The sequence below is a fragment of the Adiantum capillus-veneris genome, chromosome 1 (genome assembly GCF_014529385.1).
Source record: "Adiantum capillus-veneris isolate H3 chromosome 1, ASM1452938v2, whole genome shotgun sequence".
NCBI classification, from domain to species: domain Eukaryota; kingdom Viridiplantae; phylum Streptophyta; class Polypodiopsida; order Polypodiales; family Pteridaceae; genus Adiantum; species Adiantum capillus-veneris.
The window spans coordinates 95,544,633-95,557,477 of NC_140931.1; the positions used below are offsets into that span (position 1 = coordinate 95,544,633).

Consider the following 12,845-nt stretch of genomic DNA (forward strand, 5'->3'; position numbering starts at 1 on the left):
AATTTCTTCTTTATAAAGCACCCTCTGCAGTATTTCATCTCGTCCACCATAGGTCATTAGATCCTCCCCTATTAATATCCTCCACCTCTGCACTTTGAAAAACCTTTTTGAACACTAGCATGTGCTCAAAAAGTCCTCAATTTCCTTGAAAGTTTCATGGCAACATAAAAATCATCTTCTCGATTGGGTGGACACACCGTTGGTAGCTGGAATAAGATTTCCTTCACCCTATAAAAAGCTTCATGAGATTCATCATCACATTCAAAACCATACATCTACTGCACCCTCCTTTGAAGGGGCTATACATATTGTGATAGCATCCAAAAAACCTCAATAGATACTTCAACTTGTGCATGAAAGGTGCCAAACCCTAAGCACTGGAAGGAGGGTCCATCAAGACTAGAGCCTTGACCTTTTTTAAATCCGTCTCAATTCCATTCCGCAACACCACATGGCCCAATAATGATGTTCAAGGTTGTGCTAACTTATACTTCTTGGGGTTCAATAAGCATCCTTCTTCATCAAGCCTTTGAAAACAAAGCTGCACCTTTGAAAAATGATCCGCCCTTGAGCTATAACACCCAATGTCCTCCATGAAAATCCTAATGAACATGCCCAAGTATGGGTCAAACACCCTGTTCATCCAATCTTGAAAGGTGGCATAGGCATTTACCAGCCCAAATAGAATCCTGCAATAGGCAAGACATTCCCCTTGAGAGATAAATTTCGTCTTCAGTTGGTCTTCAAAATCAATCCCTATCTAAAAGGAACTTGAAAACCCATCCATGATGGAATACCTCTCATTGGAGAGCTACCTGTTTTAGGATCTCATCTTGAAATGGCAACGGGTAGTGGTTTCTCTTGGTCTCTGCATTCAATGGTTTGTAGTCAACACACACCTGGCACTTCCCATTCTTTTTTGTAGTGATAACCACTGGGGGAACCCACTCAAATTCCTTCACGGGGTATATAATACCTGCATCCAATAGTTGATTGATCTCCTGCCAAAGGGCTTCCTTTTAAATTTCACCCAGTCTCCTTACCTTGTGCACTTTAAGCTTGTACCCATCCTTGAGGATTATCTTGTGCTCACCACCCTTTGCTCCTCACAAATCCTTGTACTCCTTTGCAAACATATTTGTAAAGGAGGCACACAATTGGACATAGCTCTCTTTCTCTTGCTTGGTCATATCTCTACTTAGCATATTGACCACTTCTTCCGTACCTATGCCATGAACCTACGATTCCACCTCTTCTTTTGCACAGGAGTCTTCCATAGTGACCCCAAAAAAATCAGCATCAATCTTGTGCATATGATCTTCACTTTTCTCTTCCTCCATATCTATATAGCCTTCATCATATGCGGTCACGGTCTCATATTCATAGCTCGTGGTGTCATCCTTGTCTTTTGCTGCCATGGGATGGAAACATATCTCTTTGTTATTCAGGTCTAGCACCACTTGTCTACCTCTCTCTTTATTAGGAAAGGTAAACACCCTGCTCTCCCAATCCTATTTGGTACCTATTGTTAACAACCATGAGCTACCCAAGATAATAGGGTATGCATTATCACTTGCTTTCATCACAACTAAATTGATTAGGCACTCAATGACCATCACTTTCACTCTTACATCAGGAACCATGCCCAAACACCTAGCTTTAGTATGGTTGGCCATCCTCATGTGCATGTTTGACTTGGCCACCACTTTTACACATGTTTCCCTCATTTTCGTTTCCGTCATGACACAAAATTGTGCTCCACCATCTCTTTAGTCCTGAACATGCATCCTTTTCTCAATGATGGCATCCACTAAAGGAAAACATCCATCAGGCTACCCACCCTTAGTGCCATGTTTTGCACCGCATGCACATTGTCTTTAGCTTTTGGCAGCGTCATGCTCACACACTCGTAGACCACTGCCTTCTTAGTTTAGGATTCAAAGCCAACAACTGACCAAAAGTTATGTTAGCCTTTTGGTTATGCACGTCACATACCAAATCATGTTTGAGATAGTCGCGCCCTAGCTGGAAGTTTGCTTGATTAATCTTGCGATGCCTTCTCTTCTTGCTAGTTTTTGGCTGCTCCGTGCCCTCATACACTTTCTCTTTTCCTCTACGAGCTCTAGTCTCCCGCTCGGTTTCTATTTCCTTTTCCATTCTTGCCCTTTTGTTGGCCAAAACCTCAACATCCTGCTTATCCACAACAATGATGTTCACCATAGGGACTTCATTGTTATCCAAAAGAGCTGGATACAGTGAGCTCTCAACCACATGCTCCCTAGGTCCATTAAGTTGTGCTTGACCTCTTCCTCTCCCAAACAATTGGTAGATACCCCTTCTTTCCCTTGATGGATGAGGATAGTCTAGTGCATAATGCCCTTCTTCACTGCAATTATAGCACCTACCAGACAGTGGCCTTTCCCTGTCTCTTGCTCCTCTTGGTTGTACTCTATCCATCACACTTAGCCACAATTATTGCATTTTCTCGAAAAAATCTTGCACAGTTTGCACCCAATTCTATGGCACAATCGCTACACCTTGGTTCTCATGGTTCTCGTGAGCAACATCCCTCAAACCCTATGGTTGAGTAGGAACCACCGCTTCATAACCTGACACTCCTTTCTCAATATTATTTTTGATGAATTTCCTGCTCTTTGCCTTCACAATTGTTTCTACACCATGAAATTTTTTTAGGCTTTCAAAATCCACCTTTTCCCTCACTTTAGGATGTAGGCATGCCATGAACTTATCCAACTTAAAGCAATGGCCACTAGCCAACTGCATGATTGTTGTCAATTCTACCCAACAAGCTTCAAAACAATCCAAAAACAAACCAAATTCCTCACTTACATCCTGTTTTAGCGCCTTCAGCTTGGCACCCATTTCAACTAGGGATGCTTCTTTCCGAAATTCATGTATGAACCGTGCCCATAATGCCGTCCAAACAAGCCTCGCCTCACCTTCCAATGCTTCATGACACTTTTTCTTTGCCATGCATTGCCAACAAAAAAGTTTGCATCTTGCTATCCTCATTCAGCATATGCAATGGCAACATATACAACTCAAAATACGCAATCCATTTGTCAGGACTCTCCTCACTTTTAAAAATTGGACCATATCTCCAAGATGCCATCTTTACCAATGAAAAAACATGTTTTCTCTTCACTAATGGGAGCAATGAGTGTGCTTCTCAGTGGGGCAACAAAAGATGGAAAGGGGGAACCAGTACACACTCAGAACACAATGAAATGCCTCACTAGGCATGAACAATATTGTAGGCTCTCGGCTTCCCTACTAGCTTGGAGAAGGAGATCAAGCTCTTGCACTTTGCACTTCACACAATGTGTGTGTGTGTGTGTGTGTGTGTGTGTGTGTGTGTGTGTGTGAGAGAGAGAGAGAGAGAGAGAGAGAGAGAGAGAGAGAGAGAGAGAGAGAGAGAGAGAGAGAGAGAGGCACTATACCCCCCAAGCTAGCCCTCTCCTTGATTTGGTCAACCCCCTCTTCTAGCACTATCTTGCACATGATTGGACCTCCTCAAGCTTGGCCAATCACAGGCTTAGTGCATATCAAGCAATAAGGGTAGCCTTAAGACAAGTGTCTCCCTTTTCCCTCTGAGAGAGAGGACTTGATAAATGCATAGACAATTAGTTAAATCAACTAAATTATTATTGGAACCCTTGGGAGTCCAACCAATAGGCTTTAGGAACACCATCAGGGAAACATGAAGAGGATCTTGACAAGTGTCATATTTTCTTTCTTTGTACCAACCTTGCATTGTGTGAGGGTGTCTGTGTTCTCTGTGTAGCCCCTACAATGATGGCTTGCCCCCCCTTGTGTAGGGATATGCATTGAATTTTTGTAACACCTTACCCCCCTCAAGCACCTTAGTCATGGAGCACCTTAACACCTTAGTCATTAAGCACCTCAAGCACCTAGTCCAGCAAGCATGAAAAGCACCTCAAGCTTGGGCCAGGTTCCCACCTCAAGCCCAGCCATAGCTTGCCTAAGGTGAAAGGACTTTTAACACTAACCTTTGGAGGTATTTAATGAAACTAACCCTAAGGTCTTTAAGCTCCATTATCTAGCCTTGCTCTTTGGTAGACCATCTCTCATTTGGACCCCTTTACCATTGGCCCCGTGTTGAGATAGATATATAAGCATATGTCTATATTCTAAACCTTTTTCTTGTTTATTCTCTCACATTAAATGATTAGTTTAATATGAGAAAATCGTTTGGGTTGGTTTAATATTATATTTTATGACAGTACCTTTCTCTTGAAATCATAGTCGTCCTTGACTATGAGGTAGAAGAGATAAATCCTTAATCATTAGTCAATGTTTCTTAGCGGGCAGAGGATCCCTTTTTACCCTACGACATCATTCCGAGATGGATGACTAATCCATTTTGTGCTTGTGGATGTAGCTACCACAAGCATGTCTACTCTTTAGTCCATTTGATTATTCCATTTAGAGTGACAAATTCTACTTGGTGTTTGAGAGACGTCCTCATCACAAACATGATTCTAAGCATGCATACTTCTATACTCATCTATCATAGAAGATAGATCATTGTGATTTTCTATAGACACCACATTAACTTTCGATCATTGTGAAAGTGCATCAGCCACTTGATTGTGCTTACCAAAAATGTGAGCAATATGAAAATAAAATTGCGAAAAAAAATTTCCCACCTCATTTGTTTGTTGGAAAGCTTGGTTTGTGTCATGTGTTAAGTGTGGAACCTGATTTACCCTTGTGATTTTTTGTGGTAAAAGCGCACATTTGTAAGGCCCCCATTATGAGGAGAAGCCATCGTGCGTGAAGGAAAATCACTCACCGGAAACCAAAATTTTCACGGACAAGAATTAGGGGCAACTTTAAAGGCCTCGGGGGCGGAGGCCCCGGAGACTTTGTTTTTCGCCGGAATATTCTTTTTCGTCGGAATATTATGGCCAGACGGAGGCCGAAAAGTGGTCGGAAAACAACCGGTCGGTTGGCCGGTGGTCGGTAGTCAATGGCCGGTGGCCGAATTCAAAAGCGGACTTGTCTTCTCAAGGGCGGCCACACATGGGCGGATTGGAGGGTCTGATTTGGACTTATTTGCACAAGGGCGGCTACACATGGCTATCTCTCATAAGAGAGGGCAGCCCTTTTGGCCTATAAAAGAAGGCCATTTCTACACACATTTCATAGTGTGAAGTTGATGCAACAAGGTGAGTGTGAGGTGGTGAGAGTGAAGCAAGGCGGGAGCTCCATTAAGGGTATAATCCCTTTGTAAACTACTTCTTCTTTTGAAGTACTAAAGCCATTGAGTGGATGCTTTCCCGTGGACATAGCCCACATTGGGTGAACCACATATATCGTGTGTACTCTCTCTCTCTCTCTCTCTCTCTCTCTCTCTACTCTATAATCTCGTGTATATAAATCTGTCTCTCTCCATTAAGTAATCTACTCAATTATCTATTTAGCTACGTCTTATTTCCTAACATCATGAAGTATTTGAGACTTTAGTGGTCTGTTTGTAAAATAAATGAGTCCCTAATAGATAGTGCCTCCATGTGTCTAAGGCATGTAGAACAGCTAAAACCTCTTTTTCATATATGCCCAAGACTCGCTCATCAGTATTAAGCCTTCGGCTCTCATATGCTATGCCATGCCCTTCTTGAAGCAGGACTACACCAAGGCAATCACCACAAGCATCACATTGGACCTCAAATGTCTTTGATAGATCCGGAAGCATAAGGACTGGTTGGGAGGTAAGCTTCTCTTTGAGCTTGTCAAAAGCATTTTTCTCCTTAGCAATCCATCAGTACTTAACATTCTTCTTTGTTAAGTCATGTAATGGTCCTCCTATTTGAGAAAATGTTGCTATGAAGCCTCTATAGTATGCACACATACCAATAAAGCTTCTTAGCTCATGTAGATTCCTTGGATTAGGCCATGCTTTTATTACCTTTAACTTTGATGGATCCATATGGATACCATCTTGAGGGATAATATTACCTAAGTATTGAATCTCTTGAAGGAAAATTTTGCTTTTCTTTTTATTGATAAAAATCTTGTTCTCCCTCAAATCACCTGGAGATGTTGCTTGTGTTCCTCCAAGGACTTGGAGTAGATGATGGTATCAACACTCCAATGAATTTGCAGTAGGGTCTAAATAATTTCTCCATTAAATGATTGAACGTGACTGATGTACTAGTCAAACCAAAAGGCATGACTAGATATTCATAAGAACAAATGTTGTACAAAACGTGGTCTTTAGGATATCTTCATTCACTATCCTTATTTGATGATAGCCATTTTTAAGGTCAATCCTACTGAAGTAGGTAGATCCTTGTAGCTTATCAAATAGATCTTCTACTTGCGGTACGGGAAATATTTTTTTGATAGTGATATGGTTTAGTGCTCGATAGTCCACACACATGTGGTATGTACCATCTTTCTTTTGTAGTTAAAGGAGTGGAGAACAAAAGGGAGATGAGCTAGGCGTCACCATTCCTTTGTCAACCAATTCTTGTACTTGCCTCATGACCTCCTCTTGTTGAGCTAGGGAAACTCGATAAGGAGGCTTGTTAGGGGGTGAGCTTCCTAGTAGGAGCTCAATTTGATGGTCATCATCCCCTCATTTTGGAGGTAAGCTCATAGGGATATCATCGATGAACACCTCTTGGAATCCTTTCAGAAAATTAGACAAGTCTAACTCTTCTTGATTCCTACCATTTACATTTGATGAAACATTAGGACCTTTTAGGGACTCTTTGAAATATATCATGTACGCAAAAAATGAACTTTTCATTGATTTATCAAAAGCAAGGGATTTACAAGTGGTATAGTACGATCGGACTCACTAGCATCTATATACATGCTCTTTTTCCTATAGGTGAAGTAGATTCTCCTTTCAGGGAAATTCATGTTGGTAGCCATGTGATTGAACCATGGTGTCCCTAGGATAGCATCCTCATGTTGGAGAGGAGAGATGAAAAAGTCTTCTTTGTCAACGAAATTTGACATGAAGCCTCAATTTCCCAATTAAGAGAGTAACGGAGATTTGTTATCCCTTCAAAGATTTGTCAGCCGTTAGAGTATCTCCCATCTAGAAAGCTTGAATGCCCAACTTGGTGGCCAACTCCGTTGATATGAAATTGTGAGTAGAGCCACGGTCAAACAAGATGAAGGCATCACGATCCCTTATCTCTCCCCGAGCAAAGGAGAGAGTTGATCCTTTGCAATGACCATCTCTTTGAGAGCTTCCATAGTGGAAGCTCTAGGAGTCTCATTGTGGGCATTTCTCTTGGGGAAAGAACGATAGCCATGTCCTTACTCCCCACACTTAAAGTATTTTTGGTCCTTGTGAAAAGCCTCAATTTCTTCAGGAGAGAGTTTATTTTTACCTTTGTAATCTCCCTTCTCCTTGTACTGATTATTGTTGTTATCGTTGTTGGATTTTCCTTGGGAAGAATTTTGGGCATTGGTTTTCCCCTTTGCATCACTTTTGTCTTTGCTTTCCATGGGCTTGACATTTCTTCTAGGCCCTTGTTGGACATTGATGCACGAAGAAACCATAGTGTGGTGGATTACTTCTATGATAGAACCAGGTGGTTGGGAGTTGACGTACTCAAACATCTCTTCAGGTAATCCCGCACAGAATTGTTTCTTTTGCTTGACAAAATCTATCTTTTAATAGACAGTAGCCTTGAGATGTAAATCCCAAAACTTGTATACATATTTGTGGATAGACTCATGGGAGAGAAGTTTCAAAGTCTGCCATTTGGTAAGCACTGCTTGCAAGGAATTTCTTCATGATGGAAAATTATAGAGTTTTCCATGTCTTTGGGGCTTCGTTGTTGCCATGAAGGCTAGACAATACTTTGTCGGTAGCACCAAAGGTACCATCATAGGTGATAAAAGAGATACTCTTTCCTCCATCTTTGAACTTCTTGAGCTTTTGAGACCTTTGCCATGCAAGGTAAGATTTGCGATGTCCTCCCCTCTTGTATCCTCGAGGAGAATAGATGTAGCCTTCATTAGAAGAGGAGGAAGATGAAGAAGAAGTCCAAGAGGGTGACCTCTTTCTTATCCTTTTATACCTCTTTTCCCTTTCATAATGACGAGGAGAAGGATTGTGGGTTGACCGTTTCCTCTTGGAAGGAGATGGAGATCATCTAAACCGCCGTCTTTGTCCCGGGGGATTCACTGCGTTTTTTCGTACGGTACCACGTGAGTGTACAATAGGGGGGGTTTTAGATTTTGTACATAAGCATATACAATAGGGGTAGCCCCTCATTATTTCATACTCATACCATACACATAAGGGAGAGGGGGGGGGGAGGGTGGTTACATTGGGGCTACATTCAACTACCTGAGCCACCTTAAATACATTAGTAAGCCTCTCTCTCTCTCTCTCTCTCTCTCTCTCTCTCTCTCTCTCTCTCTCTCTGTGTGTGTGTGTGTGTGTGTGTGTGTGTGTGTGTGTGCCAAGCTCAAACCCCTCTAATTTGTCAAAATTCCCAAAATAGCCTTCAATTTTTTAAAATTCCCAAAGTACCCATGTATCTATTTTGATCGGATTGATCAAGCTTTTCTATTTTTTATTCCTTTTTTACAATTGAGATGAATTTTTTAGTGGTTAGCATGTAATTTGTCACATATTACCTCACAAAACAAGCGATTATGTCCACAAAGATAACACATAAGTGTAGTCATCAACAAAATGTCAATCATTGAAATTGGTTCGTGGGCGTCGTGGGGTTTTTTCGGGACTGCGGTCCTGTGTGTGATGCTCTTGGCAAGCGATTGCATCAGTGTTCGAGAAAAAAAAATTATTTAAACCTACTAAATTCCTTTTCTTGAATTTGCCAAGAGGAAATTTTAGAAAATTACATTTATTTCTCAGGTTGTTACACTATTTTTCTCTATTTTGGGACGGAATTTCTCCTTTTCTCCTTGCTGTCAACCAGCAATTTTGAATTTAAAGCGGCACGATATTAAGTCGAGACACATTTTTCTCGATGGATGATTGCATCTGGGCGGACATAAGTGGCAGAGAGATTAATCCTCGCTTGCAGAATCCTAGCATTGTGTTGTGCAGTGCTTAAAATAAACTTTTTTCCAAAAACTTGGCAAACCCGCATATGTGAAACAACAGAGGTAAATTGACAAAATTTGAAGGTTTGTACACCAAATTAGAATGCAATGTTTAATTACAACCAAAGATAATATGTAGTTAGCTTTTGCTTAATTGTGATGAGTGAAAGCGCTCTTATGCTGCCATCCGTTAGTCGAAAGCGAAAGTAACAAAATTTGAGCCCTTTTGCCAAGAGAGCATGAGGAAAACCGAATGTCCTTTAATCTCTCCTTGCTCTCTTCTTTACGCAAGCATTAGCCCACTCCTCTAAGTCTTTCCCTGCTATGCCTTGTACAGAATTTGTTGCTTCCACACAATTTACTTCTTTACTGATTTATGCACATGAATTGCCTTTAAATTCCCTTTATACATGACCTACCCCTTGCTTTATGCAATCCACCAAATTAACTCTGTTTGTGTGACAAAGCCTTAAATATAAGGGAAATATTCAATATATGATTGACTGTCGAGTCTCGATCAAAGAGAGAGAGAGAGAGAGAGAGAGAGAGAGAGAGAGAGAGAGAGAGAGAGAGAGAGAGAGAGAGAGAGAAGAAGAAGAAGAAGAAGAAGAAGAGTATTTTAACGTTGTAGGAAACTATGCCTAGAGATCTCAAAGATCTATTTGACGAGGAGAGTTGAACTCAAGAGATTTTATTCAAGAGGAAAATGGTGTGAGAGGGATGGAGAGATGCTTGCAGATAGGGCTTTGGGTTTTCTCACCTTCAAATATAAAATTTAGTGGTAAATTTGAAAATTGTGGGACTACAGTAAACCTAGGTTTTTTTACGAGCACTATCTGCTTTTCATTGAATTTAGGCATGAGCGACGAGGTTCTTCTCTCCCCTGCGAGTTGTAGACCCTTTGTAGACGAGGTGTTGGGCCTCTCCCGCCCCCTGTCCAAGCTCTTTGCAAGCTCCCACATGTGCTTGGTGTCTGCGTGTGGTACTGTTGTGCCCTCTGAGTGGCAGTAGCACCCTGCAAGCGACATCTCTCCCCTCCCTCAGAGCCTCCAACGGGCCTCCGACCTGAAGTGAAGGTATTAACAAATTTTTCCAGAGTCAGCATCTCTGCAATCTTTTGAAAAATTATTAAATGGTCGAGCAAGTCGGAATGGAAAAGTTGACAATGGAGGTTGTTACTTACTTTATCATCGAACTGTGCATTCTACATGACAGAATTTGCATTATCATTGAGGCAAAAGAAAGAAGGACTGTACAGTAATGAGATTTGATTAGGTTCAATCTGCATTTTTATATAGTACAGTCCTCTTCAAATCTATCTTTTTCATGTCCTTTCGGGGCCTCCTTTCCATCTCTTAAATCTTAAACTCATGCAAGTCTACGTTCAGGGTCAGGAAGAGTAAGAGTTGTTGTGCAACTTAGGCCCAAGAACTTTGAGGAGCTAAAAAATGATGTTGATTTTGCTGATTATGTGGAGTTGATGACAAATTTCTTCTTCTCATTCCCTACCTTGTTGCTTCATGGGAAACTTTACCGGCATTAGCTCAAGGCGGGTTCTATATTGTGCCAATGCCTTGTTTTAATTGATCTGTCTTTTGCACTTGTCACAATTGAAGCGACTGAAGCCGAGGAGGAATAATTGGGACTGTGAGACGTTCCAGTTTGATGAGATTCTGAATGAAACTGCTTCTCAGAAACGAGTCTATGAAGTAGTGGCAAAGCCTGTGGTTGAGGTCCTTCATTGCCCCCTACCATTTTCAACCCATTTTATTCAATAGATAGTGTTATAGACAGGGAAATAGAGTCTTTGGGTGCTTGTTCTTCGTGTCTAAAGATATTTTCTTAGATGTTGATTTGGCTTGTGATAGTGGCCTATTTTGCAAGATATTTTGTATGTTATGTTTAAAACTCTATCTAATTGTATATACTTGGCATTCCTCTTCTTTTTGCCTGCAAAGTGTGCTAGACGGGTATAATGGGGCACTGTCATGGCATATGGTCAAATAGGCACAGGTAAAACTTTCACCCTTGGCAAGCTTGGGGAGGAAGATGCTGCCGACTGTGGAATCATGGTTCGAGCCATGGAAGATATTCTTGCAGATACATCTTCTGAGCAAGGTTCAGTAACAGTCTCATATCTGCTGGTGAATGCTTTTGGCCTCAGTTTACTCTGTACATGTACATGCTTTGTAATCTCCTTAAACCAAATCTACCTTAAACGGGCCTTAAATACATTAGTCTTCTTGAATGTTTGTGTTCTTAGAGAAATGCCTTTCACCTGTTAGTTTTGCAACGATGTATTGTGGTGCATAATTGTGCTTCATTTTGAGATTGTTAGGGTGTATAAAATTAATCAATTAGCTTCAAAATTCAGATGGCTGAACTTGAAAAGTTTTTAGGATGGTTTTCTTACTTTGAAAAGGAGGCGCACCTCCCAAACAGCCTAATAGTGGTTTATAGTGTACACCTTTTAATGAATCTTTGAGTTGCAAATACTATTGTTTTGTGCCAATGATTCACCCACCCTTGACTGCATGCATCTCCTATATGTGGCTGAACATACAACTGTCCAGCTCAAGATGAATTTTCTGTTGTTATGAACCCAAAGACAAATAACAGACTGCTGGTGGAGGTGTCAAGCAATGATTGTTAAAACATTCAGTCTAAAATATTAAGAGGCTCTAAGGAAAGCTTATGGTGACTCCTATTTGTGAAGGTCATGTGATCTATCATACAATTCAACATAGACTCTGGTGTTATACCGTCTACATAATTGCAGTTAGTTATACAGACCTTGGGAATGATGCATGTCACCTGTGCTGGTTTGATGTCTGAAAATATGCCAGAGAATTTGCATTTAATTCTGTGGATGTGTTTTACCTAGAGGCGTTGCCTCATGACACTCAAGCTTCAAAATGCTGCACTGTAGGGTGTTGGTGGGGTTTCCCTTGCCTAGATTTTACTTCTCTTTGGGGCCACCACTAGTTCCTTTGCCCGCCTGCACATATCCGCGGTCACGACAAGCTTTTCAAGAATTCGTAGTGACATAACTACTGATGTGTGCATTAGTGAGTTGGGCGGAAATGCAAGGCCTCATAGCGTCACCATCACCAAATTCGATGCAGTTGGTGATGGAGTTACCATTAATACTCATGCATTTACAAATGCCATCTTTTACCTCAACTCTTTTGAGGATAAGGGGGTTGCCCAGCTCTATGTTCCTGCTGGATGATGGCTGACGGGAAGCTTCAAGCTGATTAGTCATCTTACACTGTTTCTGGACAAGGACGATGTCATGCTAGGCTCTCAAGTATGCTCTCTCTGCGCCATCCCCTACCTTGTTTTCTCATGTACGATACTCGCTGCATTTTGCTGGTTTCTCAGGCCCTCCATAGCCCTTAGATGAGACAATCACTACACTTTTCCTTATGGGAACCATATGGGGGATGCATACAGTTATCAGAATTTGGAATATAGTATGATTTAGATCCCCAAGACATTCTATATGTTGGATACCATATGTCACGTGACACATCCAACCCTATGTGTCCGTGGACAAGCTACACCATAACAGGGTTTCCGTCAAGTCCAGTCAGTCTAGCTTAGAAGTGATCTGACACTTTTGTGAGTCTATTCGTAGACTGTGCATGCCCAGTCACTTAGTGTAGATGCATATCCTTTGGTTGCACACAACATAAGCATAAGCATTTACATCAGATTCCATCAGAGTCAGTTTGGGATTTTTCCAGTGACCTTAG

The 12,845-nt window shown here is 41.3% G+C and overlaps 1 pseudogene; it reads left to right on the forward strand.

Moving 5' to 3' along the window:
• The first annotated feature begins 10,607 nt into the window (after positions 1–10,607).
• Positions 10,608–12,493, forward strand: LOC147465218 (uncharacterized; annotated as a pseudogene).
• Positions 12,494–12,845: the final 352 nt, after the last annotated feature.